The following is a 17,536-nucleotide window of genomic DNA, read 5'->3' as shown; positions in this document are numbered from 1 at the left end:
CCAGACTCAAGATGCTTTAAATCTACCTACCCTTAATCCCTCTGTCCCGTTAGCTACCTCAGATTTAATTTGCCACCTGCTTGAAAGTTGAGCAATCTTGTCCGCAAGTAAGTGTCCCACCTCATTCTATACTAAAAAGGTCTTGCTCTTGGAACAGTCTGTCCTTTCTTTTGTGCAGTTAGGATAGTAGAGTTTAAGTTTGTTAATAAATATATCTTTCAAATATTTTCTCTCAGATTCTACTCTCTAAGCCCCTGGCATTCATCACTGTCTTCCTTCTAGTTAGTGTGACTTATAGTTGTTAAGGTAATAGAGCTGTTCATAGGTTTATAAGAGATTACTAGGCTAATGGCTTAAAGACCCTTCCAAGTCTAGCCGGTATAACTTGATTTTACCCAATATATGGGGGCAAGAGGACAGTATGGATTTGTGCCTATGCATTGAGTGTCTTACAGATTGCACCTGTCTATAAGGCACTACCCCAGGTGTGAATTTGTGTTTTTCCCATCCATTGATCCAAATTGCATTTGAAGAAGGGCAGTGGAGGGCTCTGCTTAATGTCAATAGGAAGCCTGTTCCAAAAAAGGGGCAGTCTCTGAGACACACATCTATTTCTCCAGCATGTTTTGTTTGAGTCACTGACTAAGTTTAGATCCATAGGTTGGGTGACTGTCATGCTATTTGACTTGTAGATATGTAGCAGCTCCATCAGAGATGGATTTGTGAATGCCTTGTAGGCCAGGCATAGGTCATCCCTTAATAATATGTCAGAAACAGAAAAAGAGGATAGGGTTTTTAGTCTGTCCACATAGTTCATGTTGTTTACACCCTGTATTTTCTTTGTGAGGAACCTTTGCGGTTGCTGTAAGTGCCTAGTCAAGTACATGCCGGATGGTGCATTGTACTCGATTATTGGTCTAATAATGGCTGAATACAGTGGGACTATAATTTCCTTGGATCTGGATGCCATACCTTTACATACAAGTTGTACCACACGAAAGGACTTCCTCACCAGTGTGGACACATGGCAGTCAAAGTTCAGGCTACTACTTATCTGTGTACCTAAATCTCTGACCTCTGAGCCTACTCTTAGGGGTATGCTATCGATGTTGTAATTTGTAAGGATATTTGATTTCCCAATGTGTATGGTAATGCATTGTTTTGCATTTAGTTCTAAGTCATGGTTCTGGTACCAATCATTTGTCTAATCTACACCCTCCTGAAGAATATCTATATCATTGGGGGATTTGGTGATTGCCCACAGCTTACAGGCATCAGCAAACTTCCTCATCCAGAGGTCTTCCACATTAGCTTTGACTTCAGAGAATTATATTCCGAGCAGAAGTGGTCCCAGCACTGAACCCTGTGGCACACCAATTGTAACTTGCATCTTGCTGGATCTGGATGCAAACCCTTTAACCACATGTATCCTGTTCATGAGCCAATTGGATAGCCATCTGGTGATGTAGGGATTTATGTCCAGTTTTGTGAGTTTGTTTATAATACCTGAGTGGGGAATTGGTAAATGCCTTAACCACATTGAGGTAGGTAATGTGTACTGTTTTACCATCATCCATGGCATTAGTGACTTTCAAAAAAATCCACTAGATTCAGTAGGCATAAACTGCACTTTACAAAGCTGAATTAGATTGGGTCCAGTGTTTGGAGATTTCTTATGTCATTATTTGAAATGTCCATGATTATTCTTTCCATGGCCTTAAATATAAGACTAGTCAAACTTATGGGTCTGTAATTTCCCAGATCAGTATGCTGTCCCCCTTTATGCAGAGGGATGACTTTTGCTGTCCTCTACTCTGTGGGGGACAAAGCCAGTCCAGATGCTTTGGTTAAATAGAGATCCTAATGGGCCTGATAAGTCCTGATTTAAGCTGTTTAAAAGGCAACCAAAAATATCATAAGGCCCCATCAAAGCTATGTTTTTAACTTTAGAGAGCACTGTGGCAACCTGTTAGGTGGTGATAATTAGCAGTGGAGTGGCGGAGGGTATTTCTTGGAGAACTGGGGGTGATGGGGAGGTGAAATTCGAGCTAAATTTGTGGCCAGCAGATTTGCTGTATATTCTGGCTGAGTATAGGTGATGCCATCTTCAACTAATTTTGCACATTGTTGGGTGTTGCCCTTAGGATTGCAGACATCACTGAAAAATGTCTTATGGTTATCCTTTGCCTTGGAGGCTATTTTAACCTCAAAGTCTGCTTTCAGAGACTTGACTAGTTCCCTGATTTGCTTTTTTAAACTAATGAGGGACTTTTTTGCTCTGTTGTATACATTCCTTCTTACTTATCAACAGGATTTTCTTTCTTTTGTTGTACAACTTATTTAATACCAAGTGTCCTCCAAGGTGGCTTCTTTTGGCAATTTGACCCAGGTTTATTTTGGTCTAGTACTGCCTTTTCTATGCAGTTGTTTATATGCTTATACAGGGCATTTGTGTATGCCTCCTCTAGTTTTTCTGTGATTTCTGGGTGTGGGGGGAGCTTGGAAACTAGCTATGCCATCCCTTAATAGGGGGTCATTTACCTTAGAGAAGTTCTTAAAGTTTTTGGTTTTAGGTGGGGTATTAGTTTTACCTTAATTTCAAGGGAGACCAATTTGTGATCTGATCTTACAGTAGGACATCACATGGGGAGGGGGTTGCATCACTTTCCTATATTTGTGAGTACAAGATCTAGGATATTTGTTCCCCTAGTGGGAGTGCAGACTAGCTATTCTCAAGCACTTCAATTTACAAATTTAAGAAATCTTTGGGTCTGCATGTTAGTGGAAATGTATGTATCCCAATTAATGGAGGATAGTTAAAAAACACCCATGAGTGTGGTATTGAGCTGGATGGTAAGTGATTTTAGTAACGTTAAGTTTGATGTATGGATTTTCTGGTTCATGGCGGAGGACCCGTAGCTAGCAAGAATATGGTAGTGGATTTTTCCCATGGATAGCTGAACATGGAGTAGGTCAAGCGGGTCCTATTGTTTGACCAGCCTTGAGGTGTGCTTACCCTTTATGTAGATAGCTACACCTCCACCGTTTGCTCTGTATGTTCAGTGGATGGTCAGAATGTATGAAAGGCGTAATAGCCATGCACTACTGGAGTGCTTTCCGTGGGTCTGAACCATGTTTCAGTAACTGCAACATTTCTGTTATAGTGTTGATCTTTATAGTGCTAGTGTGATCTACTAAAAATGTTTTCATTTTTTCTTTAAGCCTGTTAAGTGTATTTTGTGGTTATAATGTAAATTTAAATTTTGTAGGAGTTGGTATTTAGCATAGTTTGCATTTGTAGTGTGAACTTAAATCTTAAACAGATCCTAACAAATTTTAAGATTCTAGTGTTAATTATGAAGTAGCCCTGTATTTCTATGTTTGGTGCTTGTGGTGTGCGTAGAGGTACAGCATCTGTTGTATTCTTGTGGCATTTGCTATCCCTTTGGATACAGGGCTCTGGTGGATTGTTGAAGTAAAGATATTATCAAAGATGACCCCCCCCATCCAGAAAATCAAAATCCAACTAAACCTGAAAAAAGGGTATGTCTAAGGATGTGGATTTGAGAGGGTCAAATGTTTGGCTCTGTCCTCTGCTACAAATGTTTCACTGCTTGAGGAGCTTAGAACTCAGACTACCTGTACTAACCTGGTGGATTCAGAACATTTTATAAGGATAACTGTTCAAGATTCTCCTAAGAAACAAATGTCTGACAAAACTGAATGCCTTCCTTCCAGACTATCCTTGGCCATGCCAGTGCGATCCTTCAGGTCTTATGGAAGTAATTCTGAGGTCAGTTTGGCTTGCCTTTTGCAGAAATTTCTAAAGAACCAGGTTGAAATGGGGGTCCTGCCTTATTTGTTTCTGAAGGTGGTTAGATCCATCCACTTCACCTATATCCAGGCTTCCTCGCTATACCATCAGGTTCAAGCTCCTTGGAGCCAACATTCTTTCTGGATCCCGTGCCTCAGAGACCAATCTGCTGTGCTTCACCTGTTTTAGGCTCCTTTGATCAGATTCATTTAACTCCATTTGGGTCAGATCTGAGTCTTGGAAACATGGAGTCAGATGGATGCATTCTGATCTGCTGTCTGCACTGAGATACCCTCTGCCACTGATGTAGGAATAGTTAGTTCTTGATTCCTATTCTCCAATCCCCTCATCTGGGCCAACCTTCTTTACAGCTTTGGGAGGCCCTCCATAGGCTGTTTCATCCAAAGACATGGATCTCTCTGCAGGAGCAGTTTCTTTGGATCCACTGGAGGTTGGTTCACCTCCCAGGTGCAAGGAAGGATCAGTGCATCTCTCAAGAGATTGTGTGCACAGGCTCTACCAGTCTGTTCCTTCCTTAAACTCCCTTTCAGTCTCTGCTTATTCTGTTTTGGCTTCCATGGGGTAGAGTCATTCTGTCCATCTCAAACTTCCTACCCAGGAGTGCAGGCATCCCTCTGACAATTCAGGAGACTTATTTCCTGAAGCCCCGAAAAGAGGGCAGCTAAGAGGAAACGCATTGACTCTCCCTTGGAGTTGCCTGCCAGGAGAATCTTTGTCCATATCCTGGAATTGATGCACCAGAGGGGATCCTGGCCTAAAGACGTTCCATCTCAGAACAAGGAGGTATTGTTTGAGGCATACTGGACAGCACCCGCTATGTCCTGGATTGCTCCCCTGGCCAAAAAACTCATGGCATCAGGAGAGCATGGTTGGAACCCAACACAGAACTATCTTCAAGTATATAGAGCCGAGTATATTTTCTGTGTTATTCTGTATTATAGAGCTAAATTGTCTGCTTGATATCAGTGTCTTACTGCTCTGCAAATATATAGAAAACAGTATATATATTTTTTTATAATTTGCACATTCCTTACATCTGTGTTGAAACTGTTTCCCCACCCCCCTCCCTATTCTTGGTTGTAGTTTAAATTTGGTGGCTTTTGCAGTGCCCGCCCCACTGTAAATTTGATCTAAGACACTCCCCCAGGACATCTCTTTACCGCATTCTACCTAATAAACCCTTTCTGCACTTGCTTTTAGTCTTTTTTAATTTAATTACATTTTTTCAAACTGTGTGTGGACTAATATTGCTACATATTCAAGTGTGCCAGCTTGCACTGCATGAGAATTGTATTTACTACTGCTTTTGCTACTTTTCTAAAAAACAAAAAAAAAAAAAACAAACAAAAAAAAAAAAACAAAACAAAAAAATTCTTCTGCTTTTACTGTACTTGTGTTTCTTCCTACTTTATTTTGCTTTTGCGTCATCTTAAAAGTTCTCAATTGTATTTATTACTGCTTGATGTAACTCATTCTAAGCCTTTTAGTTTAAACACTTGGGCTTCAGACCAGTTGTTTTACATTGAGAGGGTTTGTGGTCTGCACTGTAGTGGCAGAACAGGTAGCTTACATCCTTCTAAGTTGGGAACTGCTGATTGAGGGCTCAGTGTCTGTTATTCTAAAAGTAAATTAATTCTGGTTTAAGCACTTGGGCTTTCAGGCCTTTTATTTTACATTAAGAGGGTTCGTGGTCTGCACTCTTTTGGGAGGAGAGGCTGGACTCTGCCCTTCTGAGCTGGGAATTTCTGGTTGAAGGCTTATAGTGCATGCATATCTGAATTTCTTCTTACTGAAATTGGTACACCTTGTTTGCTGTAGCATAGACTAGATCCAGGCCTGCTGAATCTAGCTTTGTTTGTATAACTTGAGCACTAATCCAGGCATTATTTAAAGTATTCAGTTGTATTTATTACTGCTTGGTAGTAACTTGGTTAAAGTGTAGCTATCATTCTAAGTCTTTTGGATTAAGCACTTGGGCTTCAGACCAGTTGTTCTACATTAGGAAGGTTTGTGGCATGCACTGTGGTGGCAGGACAGGTAGCTTTCATCCTTCTAAGTTGGGAACTGCTGATTGAGAGCTCAGTGTCTGTTATTCTTAAAGTGTATTAGCTCTGGTTTAAGCACTTGGGCTTCAGGCCAGTTATTTTACATTAAGAAGGTTCGTGGTCTGCACTCTTGTGGGAGGAGTGGCTGGACTGTGCCCTTCTGAGCTGGGAATTTCTGGTTAAAGGTTTATAGTGCCTGAATATTTGAACTGTATCTTACTGAAATTGGTACACCTTGTTTGCTGTAGCATAGACTAGATCCAGGCCTGCTGAATCTAGCTTTGTTTGTATGCTTGTTATTTCCCTGGAACGCTACTTCCACCTAAAACGCGGCTTCTCAGAGCTTCTGTGGATCCCTAGTGATATCTGCATCGCTTACTGTACTTATTTCCTTGTTTCGCTTGAAAGAAAGTTACTGTTTGTCGTTTTTGCATCTAAGTTACCTGCAACACATTGCACTTGTTACCTGGCACTTGCTCACTAAAGCAATTATAAGTCAGCACTAAAAATTAAAAGCACTACACCCTTGCTCCCCATTGGCCCTTGTTTTCAATTATAAAGGAATTCCCAATATTATTCTAGCATGTCCAAAGGTCAGTTGTTAATCTTCTCTCCGGTCCAGCTGGTGAATATGGGAATCTTGAGGCAATGTTACAACTGCCTCATGTACACAGACAACCCTCTCCTCCTCCCAACAAATTCCAACACATGTGAGAGATGCAACCATATAGCCGAACTGGAGGCTAAGCTCTCTCAACTCAGTACTGGCATAACCAGTCAGGAGGAGAAGGAAACCACACTCACTACAATTCCAGCCTCACATAGACCTACCACGACAGCAAACCAAACACATAATCACACAAAAACATACTCGGAGGCTCTAAATAAAGATCTGCCTAAGCAGCAGAGACCTCCAAAGCAGACACCCAAGCAACCGCTACCCCAAAACAAAACACAGGCAACACATATCTCACAAAGCCAGTGTGCCGAACAGTCACAGCCCTTAAGGCTAAACAACACACCTGATACACTTGTAATAGGTGACTCTATCGTCAGGCACACTGACGTCCCGCTCACCAGGCTGAACAAGGAGAAGGTCACTGTGAGCAGCCTGTCTGGCGCTAGGATCCGCCACATAACACAAGCACTCAGGTCACTCCAAGGCAAGTACAAATATGACTCAGTCATTGTCCATGCTGGTGTGAATGACCTGAGACGTACCTCCCTGGACTACATGAAAAGAGACATAGAGGAGCTCTCTGAGCATGTAGCCCAGGCTGGTATGACCCTGACCTTGAGTAGCATCTTACCCTCACCAAGAATGATGCCACAATATGAAGACAAGATGATCAATTTCAACAATTGGCTTAAGTATTGGTGTCATTCAAAGGGGATCCAATGCCTGTCAGCTTGGGATGATATACACGACAAGCCACGATGCTTTGCTAGGGACGGCTTGCACCTGTCACCCCTGGGCTTTCAGATATTGGCAAAGGCTCTTGCTACCCCCATAGTGCCTTTTTTAGGCAAGGCTCAAAAGACAAACCCAGCTCCATAGGTACAACAAGGGATAAGAAACTAAGAGTAATGCTACTCAACGCTAGAAGTCTAAACCTTAAGATGCACGCACTCTAAACTCTCCCTAGCATGGAGAACATCGATATATGTGCAGTAACAGAAACCTGGTTAAGGACTCCCGAGAGCACCCCAGCACTACCAGGTTATACCTCATACCATGCTTTTCGGCCCCAAAATTTGGACCGAACCACAAAAGGAGGGGGAGTATCGATATTCATCAAAGATACCCACACCTCCAGATTGGTGGCAAAGCACGAAGCATCAGAGACTATCCATGTGCAACTAACAGTGGATAAAACTGCCTTCCAGTTTATAGCCTGCTACAGACCACCCTCCCAAACCCAGGAACCCCACTCGGCCTTCCTGAGAACACTGGAAAATATGAAGGTCTCTCCGAACACCATTATATTGGGTGACTTCAACTACCCAAACATAGATTGGGAGCATTACTCTAGCTCCAACACCCTTGCCCAAAGGTTCCTAGAATTCATAAACTCAAATGCTATGGAACAACTTGTTACCACTCCCACAAGAGGGGAAAACATACTGGACCTGATCATCACCAACATGGGGACTCTATGCTCCAGACCAAAAGTGTATCCCTCACTGGTAAGATCAGACCATAAACTGATCTCACTGGATATTCACATCCCGACCCCACCCCTGCCCAGAAAACCACAGTGAAAAACTTCTCTAAAGCAAATTTCACACTCCTCAAAACCGAGGTGGAATCCTTCAAAGCCCCCAGGCCTGTGGAAAATACGGCCCAGACCACAGAATCCTTTATAAATGCATTCTATGAACACCTTCAGGAATGCATGGATCATGCAATCCCAAATAAAACCAAGACCCAATCCTCCAAAGGCAGACGTCCTGTCTGGTGGACCCCAGCCATAAACAAACTATACAGTAGAAGGAGGAAGCTACTACATGATAGAGCAAAATCCCAAAAAGGGAAGGCATCTCTGATCAGTATTAGCAAAAAAGTAAGGGCACTCATAAAATCGTCAAAGGCCAGCGTCGAGAGAAAAATTGCACAGAACACTAAGGATAATCACAAGGCTTTCTTTAGTTATGTTAGGAACCTGGGTGGGAATTCCCAGATATGCTCAGAATTGGTCTAAAATGACAAAAAATACACCAAACCCACAGACATTGCCAACATCCTAGCTGACAGGTTCAGCGCAAACTTCATATCTATCTCAGCAGAGTGCTGCCCCCCCTGACATCTCAGATGCTCAGGTGGGAGCCGCCCTCTCCAAAGCAAAAAACACAGCATCAATGGGACCAGACGGTGTCCCAGGCTGCGTCCTACATGAACTCCAAGAAGAGCTAAACCCAAACATAAAACTACTGTTCAATCTCAGCCTTACTACAGGATATGTACCCAAAGAGTGGCGTACAACAACAGTGGTCCCTCTCCACAAAGGTGGTGCCTCAACAGACCCCGGAAACTATCGCCCCATAAGCCTGACTAGCTTGGTCTGCAAAGCTATGGAAAGGATCATCATGGACCTCATAAATAAAGATATTGGGGACCTACAGATACTGGATCCTACCCAGTTTGGCTTTGTTAAGGGCAGATCCTGCCTCTTAAACCTGGTTGACTTCTTTGAAACAGTCACCAAGGCCATTGATGAAGGGAAGGTGGTCCACACAGCCTATCTGGACCTCGCAAAAGCCTTCGATACAATACCCCACTCGGGCATTATAGATAAGCTCACCAGCTTAAATATAAACCCCTATGTCACTAGATGGGTTGCAAACTGGCTCAAGGACAGAACCCACATGGTTAGAATTGCTGGAGCCATGTCAGACTCCAAACCAGTTACAAGTGGCGTCCCACAAGGCTCAGTCCTGGGACCTCTCTTGTTTGGTATATATTTCTCGGAGGTACAGGCCAACACGGAAGGACTGTGGCTGACCAAGTGCGCAGATGACTGCAAACTGGGCGCCATAATCGACTCTCCAGCCGACACAAGCATCCTCCAAAAGGGCCTCATAGAAACAGACAACTGGTGCCAGAGCCATGGCCTCAAGCTAAATGCCAAAAAGTGTATAGTCATCCCCTTTGGCAAAAACAAAGTGCCTGCAAATTACCACATAGGTGGTAATCCATTAAGTACAGCAGAAGTAATTAGGGACCTGGGGACCCAAGTTGATAGCAATCTCTCATTTGACAACCACGTGGCCAAAGTGGTTAGAAAAACATTTTATATAGCCTACCTAATCATGAAGGGATTCACATCTAGATTAGGGGAGGTCATCGTGCCTCTTTACTCATCCCTCATCAGGCCCATAATAGAGTACAATGCCCCTTTTGGGATGTACCTTACCAAACACCTGCAGCAACTGGAAAGACCCCAAAAGTACCTCACCAAGAGGATCAAAGGGCTCAAACAGATGCCATATGCTGACCGGTTAAAGAAACTCCAGCTCTACTCAGTGGCATACCACCTGCTCAGAGGTGACCTGTGCCTGACGTATAAGGCCATGTCCAACCCGGAATTAAGGGACATGCTGCACCTCAAAAATCCAAATCCCATCGAGCTACACGCTCGAGAGACTTGAACCTCAGCACTGAAATAAATAGGACATGCTGGAGGGACAGATTCATAACCCAGAGGCTCCCTTCACTATGGAATAAAATCCCAGTCCAGGTTAGGCAGAGTCCCTCATTGATTCTCTTCAAGAGGAGTCTTGATGAGTGGATGGGAGATCATAGGTTTACCCCGGGTATCACTTCTGTGTCACTGTTAGACAGAGGCACAGTATACTAACCTCGAAAAAGGGCATAGCAAAATTAATTTAAAATGGGTGGCGAAAGCCAAACATACTCTGGCTAGGCTTATAAATGCCCTAGGGCAGATAGCCTAGTATGAACCTATGAACCTATATGAGGTGATGACTAGGAACCTGTTAGTTTCATTCTCCAAATGATAAGCCATTCTAGTCTAAAACCTTTCCAGTAGACTCCATCATATTATTATTTGGAAAGTAAGCATATGCTTCAGGCACATTTGCACCCTGTACACTGAACCACGCTACTCATGTGAATAGATTCCAGAGGGATTTGGTACAACAGACCTTATCTGCTGTGAAGAATTCCAGTGAAGGCATACTCATAGAAACAACTTTGTGACCCTCATGACTATGTCAACTATTACAAGCCCTTTCATGTACTTGATGCACAAGGTGGGAGATGAAGGGCAGCTGGTGCATTCATAGTTATTTGACACCATGTTTGGCTGAGGTTATGTAACTTTGCGTGCAACTTTAAAGCATTCTTCACAAATGCTCCCTACTATAGATCACTCTTGTTTGGATCTGCTGTTAAAGAAAAGATACAGAAGAGTGAGAAAGGCTGCAAGATCTTATCTGCCATTAGAGTTAAGTATGAGGCCCTTCAATGCCCCTTTAAAAGGAACCAAAAAGGCCCTCATTTGCTCTGGTTTTGCAGGTCAAAATGCCAGTTAGACTCACTTTCTGACATGGGCAGCTGCAGAAGAGTCTTCCCTTTTAATGATCACAGTCCAAGGGCCCGAGGTTGTCCACAAAACCAGGGGTATCACTGCCCTATTTCTGACTGGGCTGCAGAACCCCAAAAGGTCTGCTCAACTGCACTTTTTTAGAGGCAGTTGGAGGATGACTCTCCCTTTCCCCCCAGACTTGTGGTTTGCCATCACATATGTAAATTGGTAAGAGAAAAAATATCCAGCGACTACTACATTCCATTTTTCAAATCTCCCTCAAACAAATCTTCCATTTCCAGATATCCCATCCAATCAGGCAAAGGTATCCTAAAAATAGATTCTAGTTCTTCTCATAAAAAGAGCCATCCAGAGGTCCCAACAGACCTGAAAAGGTTAGCTTTATTCCAAGTTTTTTTTTTTTTTTTGGTTCTGAAGATGACAAAAGATCACAGGCCCATCTTGGACCTCAGCTTCTAAAACACCTTTCAAAAAAAAAAAAAAAACTAGTTGAGACTGGTGATGGTGCAATTGATTCTGCCCCACGTACAAGAGAATGAGTGAATGTGCTATATACATATATATTTATATACAGAATGCTTGCCTGCATATCAACATATCAGTGGATTCCATGACATACATGAATGACTGGCTCCTATCCACCCCCTCAATGGAGTCACTCAGGAAGGCCAGAAACTATCTGCTACAGCTGTGCAACTTCCTAGGTATTTCAGTCAACCTACAGAAATCAAGCTTAGACCCACCCCTCACAACAATTGATCTTCATGGGCTGTTCTATAGATACAACACATTGCATTGTCTCCCTTCCTTAGTAGAGAATCCAAACTCTATGCTCAACAGTGGAAACCTTGCTACAGAACATTTGCCCTACTATATATGTAATACTCGGAGCCTTAAGTCTCATGGCATATTCTTTATTAATGGAACAGTTTGCCCGATACCACTTGAGAATACTGCAGGGACTTCTCCAGGATTAGTGGCCACAAATTCACTATACTGTCTTCAAGATCATAATTCTTACCCAGTCTTGTGGTTCACATCACCTCTCCCACATGAAGGTGAACTCTTTCATTCTGCATTGCCATTGCAAGGTTTCTACAGAAAGCTCTGAGATACAAGGCAACCATCATAGTCATTGCCCTGTATTTGGCTCAGACAGACCTGGTTTTCCATTCTGAATCCTCACCCGAATGAGAGAGGGAGAGACTGTCTCCTTGACTCCTGGATCCACTCCCAGAACTCATACTTAAACCCTCTGGGGGAGACTCACCCGAACCTTCAAAACTTGAGACTAACTGCATGGTTTCTCAAGTTTCATTTTTGGCAAGGGACTTCCCTTCTGCAAGAGAGGTTTGAGATTTTAACAGTTTAGCAAAAGATTTGTGTAGCAAGTGGAAGAGCTTTACCATCTGGGAAGAAAATTAGAACATTAACCTCCTTTCAGCTTCCATTTCAGACATTTTGCATTTTCTGTTTTCTTTTTTCCAAGCACATTCCATTTTCACTATTATTAATGTTCAGTTAGCAATTTCATCCTTCCTTATTGGATTTAAGGACAATTCTTTGGTTTTCCATAAATTATGCAAAGCCTTCCTCAAAGGTACCTTCCTGCTGCATCCTCCCATCAAAGATCCAGTTATAAGATTTGAATTTAATTTTAGAGCCTCTAACGAAACCTCACATTGAGTCTGCCACTACTTCAGTCTTCAAATTTTTATCTTGGGAAACCATTTTCCTGATAACAGTAGCATCTGCTCAGAGAGTTTCTGAGATGCTTGCTCTTTTTTTGATTTCCCCTTTCCTTGTTTTTCAAAGGATAGGGTAATTTGTAGGACTAATCCATTTTTGTTCCCAGAAATCATTTCTGAACATTACATGTCTTAGCCCATTCATTTAGCTGTATTTTCCCAGTTATCAAAATAGAGTAATATCTGTTGCATAACCTAGATGTTTACAGACAATTGCACTTTTACTTTAATAGGACTACCTCATTCCAGAAAGGTGAACAGCTGATCATCTCCTTTGCACAAAATAAGTTGGGCAAGATAGTTTCAAAAGTTAGTCTTTCAAGATGGCTGCTGAACTACATTTTATTTATGATCTTCACTACAAGCCATTAATAGGCAGACCCTGAGACCACTGTACCAGAGCAATGGCCACTTCTACTGCCTTTTTCTATGCTCACTCCTTCAATGACATCTGCAAGGCAGCTACTTGATCTTCCATACATACTTTCATCAAGCATTGTAAATTGGACTGCACTTCCTTAGCTAGAGTTTCATTCAATATTTCCATTCTGAAAGATCTGTTGTGATACCACCATAGGATATATGTAGCTGGAGATTGACCCATATGTTAGGTGAGATGGATAGATGAAGAGGATCCAAAAGTTATGTACTTATCATAACTATAATTCCTTTCATTCCAGTTTGTTTGGTATGACAACCCACTCTCCTGTCACCTTCTTGTCTTATAAGACCTGAAGGACCACCATCTTTAATGCCTGGATCCAAAGTAAGGCAGATTAAATCAGACTTCCATCATCCAGGTGTCAAAGTAGGTCTGAGGTAGGAGATGATGGTATTATGAGAAGAAAGATTTCTCAACAGAGCTTAAGGCTGGTGCAGTCTTTGTGCTGGATTGGATCCAGGCAGTGGCTGAAGGACCCATCTTTAATATTGGATGGACTGGAATGAAAGCATCTATCATGATAAATGCATAGTTCTTTAATCTTAGATGTTGATGGCATACATTGGATACCTTAGCAAAACAACTAGGCCTTTCCTGGGCCATCTGAAGTTCCACTGCAGAATAGAAAGAACAAACTTCTAGTGGCCTGTGCCTCGCGGGGTCCAGATACAGGAGTAAGGAATTTGGAGAGTACTTAACCTTTTAGTGGAGCATAACACCCATGCATTCCTTGTAGTTCAGTTCCCCTCTAGGGAAGCAAGGACAGCCTATGATTAGGTCATGGCTGTATATGGGACATGCAACACAATCGTATCTAGTTTAGCTAGGGAATCTGGGATCAAGACTAGCTGGCCAGGGAAAGAAAGGGGAGGAGTGAGTGACCATTATTTGCATGTTTACCTGGGAGGGTGCCAAATTCTCAGCATTCAAGCACCACCTGTACAACATATTGGTTTTAGCTCTTATACAGACTGCCAAAGCTGAGACTACACGTGTATCAAGTAAACTATAACAAGATAGGTGTGTGGAAGTATGCTGTGAAATCCCCACTGCGGCATTTTCTGCTATAGCAGTGCCCACTATGGCTCTTCCATTAAATGGAACAGATGCATTCAGAAGAGTTGCAGATCTGTCCTTGATATGGTGCTTATATACAGAGAGCTTGCAACCGCCTTCCCTACCAAGATGGCCATTCTCATCACCAGCTGGTTCCTCCATCTCCCGTGTTTACTAGTCAAACTCAGGTTGCTGGAGAACTGTTTTGTGCTACATCCTTCTGCACCCTGGGAACTTCATTATTTTTCTTAATTTGATTAAAACTTTGACACACACACAAAAAAGAGAGAAATTCTGCTAGTGCTTCATTGCTACTTTGAAAATAAACATTTGACTATGAAAGCTCTCTGCAGTGGGTAACTATTTTTTTGGTATCCCTGTTTTGTGTGCCTGAAACTCTCTCCACCTCATCTGTTTATCTTTTATTGGTTGGGTTAGTCCCACTAAGCTAGTAGCCTCCTCTCAGGAGAGACCCAAGGTGGTATTTATACTACTAAGGGAAATTTAGCCTGGGAATCAGGAAATTTGTGGTATTATACATGAGTGTGTGTGCATGACCCTTTCTTAGTATGGAGGAGGCTGGGAGAACATTGCATGAGATGGAACAGCAACAGAAAGGAGTGGAGGTGAATGCCAGATTAGCTGTAGTAAGCAGTATAGTCATAGAAGATTTGGAGTAAGTTTTTCAAGGAAATCTGATCAGACTGAGCAGAGTGCTGGAGAGGAGTGTATAGTTACAACACTCAAATTGTAAGAGTTGCAGGATGACACACTACAAGAACTGATCAACCAGAGTGAGACAGTGATCAAGAATTTGTGGGGGGACATTATGGAAAAAATAGATGAAGTTACAGAAGCAATGTTGGAAGGAAACAGTGGAAAGACAAAGAAGACATATGTGGAGACAGTAGCAGGCACATGAGAAGGAGTGAGAAAAAACAGATGACAGCATGAAAAGAAAATTCATGGTAAGAATCCAAAACAAAAGAGAACAGGAATTGGGTATGTGACAACGTAATTTTTCCCTTTGGGTGTAAAAGTGCAAAAGGTAAGAGCGTTTATTTTGATTAACAAAGAGACATGTTCTGTACAAGGTGTGGAGAGATTTTCATGTAAGTATGAAAAAAGACAAAATGACTATCCCTTGGAATGAACATATAATAAACATTTGAGAGACTAAAAAGAAAATTCACATACATTTTCAAACTGAAGTGGAAAGAAAGACTTTAAAAGAACATTTAAAAAATATATATGTTAAGAAATAATAGACATTTCAAAAGTTTATGACAATAAAGGTTTATGGACTGGGACATGGGACTGTAATGTCATTTTGAAAATGGAAATTGAAACTTCTTTTTCGACTGTTCCCATTAGGGGTCACCATAGCAGATCATCTATTTACATTTCTTCCTGTCCTCTGCATCTTGCTCTGTCACACAAACCACCTGCATGTCCTCTCTCACCACATCCATAAACCTTATCTTAGGCCTTCCTCTTTTCCTCTTGCCTGGCAGCTCCATCCTTAGCATCCTTTTCACAATATACCCAGCATTCCTCCTCAGCAAATGTCCAAACCAACGCAATCTCGCTTCTCTGGCTTTGTCTCCAAACCGTCCAACCTGAGCTAACCCTGTAATATACTGATTCCTAATCCTGTCCATCCATGTCACACCCAGTGCAAATCTTGACATCTTTAACTCTGCCATGTCCAACTCCGACTCCTGCCTTTTTGACAATGCCATCTCCAACCCATATAACATAGTTAGTCTCACTACCCTCTTGTAGACCTTTCCTTTCACTCTTACTGGTACCCTTCTGTCACAAATCACTCCTGGCACTCTTTTCCATCCTGCCTGTACTCTCTTCTTCACCTGTCTTCCACAATCACCGTTACTCTTAACTGTTGATCCCAAGTACTTAAACTCATCCACCTTTGCCAACTCTACTCCCTGCATCCTCACCATTCCTCTATCCTCACTCTCATTCTCACACATATATTCTGTCTTAGTCCTGCTGACCTTCATTCCTCTCCTCTGTAGAGCATATCTCCACCTCTCCAGGGTCTCCTCAATCTGGTCCCTACTCTCACTATAGATCACAATGTCATCTGCAAACATCATAGTCCACAGGGTCTCCCGTATGATCTCGTTTGTCAACCCATCCATCACCACTGCAAATAAGAAAGGGCTCAGAGCTGATCATTGATGTAATCCCACCTCCACCTTAAATGCATCTGTCACTCCCACCGCAGACCTCAACACTGTCACACTACCCTTGTACATATCCTGTACCACTGTTACATACTTCTCTGCCTCTCCCAACTTCCTCATACAATACCACAACTCCTTTCTAGGCACCCCGTTATATTCTTTCTCTAACTCCACAAAGACACAATGCAACTACTCCTGACCTCAATATTTCTCCATCAACACTCTCAGAGCAAACATTGCCTCTGTAGTGTTCTTTCCCAGCATGAAACCATACTACTGATCCCCAGTCATCACCTCCCTCCCTAACCTAGCTTCCACTATTCTCTACCATAACTTCAAGGTGTGACTGATCAGTTCTTTTCCTCTGTAGTTACTACAGCTCTGCACATCACCATTATTCTTAAAGATAGGTACCAAAATGCTTTTTCTCCACTCCTCAGGCATCCTCTGACATTCCAAGATTTCATTAAACAATCTGGTTAAAAACTCCACTGCCATTTTTCCTAACATCTCCATGTTTCCACTGGTATGTCATCTGGGCCAACGGCCTTTCCATTCTTCATTCTGTTCATAGCTATCCTTACCTCCTCCTTGCTAATCTGTTTCATTCCTGATTCACTATCCCCTCATCATCCAACGTTCTCTCTCTCTCATTCTCTTCATTCATCAGCCCCTCAAAGTTCTTTTTCCACCTGCTCAACACACACTCCTCACTTGTGAGTATGTTTCCCTCATTATCCTTTATCACACTTACCTGCTGCACATCATTCCCAGCATGGTCCCTCTGTCTAACCAATTGGTACAGGTCCTTTTCTCCCACTTTAGTGTCCAACCTTTCATACAACTCTCCATATGCCTTATCCTTAGCCTTTGCCACCTCTCTTTTTGCCATGCGCCTCATCTCCTTATACTCCTGTCTACCTTCTCCATCTCTTTGACAATCCCCCTTTTTCACCAGCCTCTTCCTGTGTATACTGTCTTGTACTTCCTCATTCCACCACCAGGTCTGCTTGACCACCTTTCTCTGTCCAGATGTCACACCAAGCACCTTTCTAGCTGTCTCCCTTACCAGCTCTGCTGTAGTTACCCAGCTATTCAGTAACTCTTCACTGTCCCCCAGTGTCTGTCTTA

This window comes from Protopterus annectens, chromosome 12.part0, assembly GCF_019279795.1.
Source record: "Protopterus annectens isolate FY-2018-M chromosome 12.part0, PAN1.0, whole genome shotgun sequence".
In the NCBI taxonomy this organism is placed as follows: domain Eukaryota; kingdom Metazoa; phylum Chordata; order Ceratodontiformes; family Protopteridae; genus Protopterus; species Protopterus annectens.
This window is presented reverse-complemented; position numbering follows the sequence as displayed.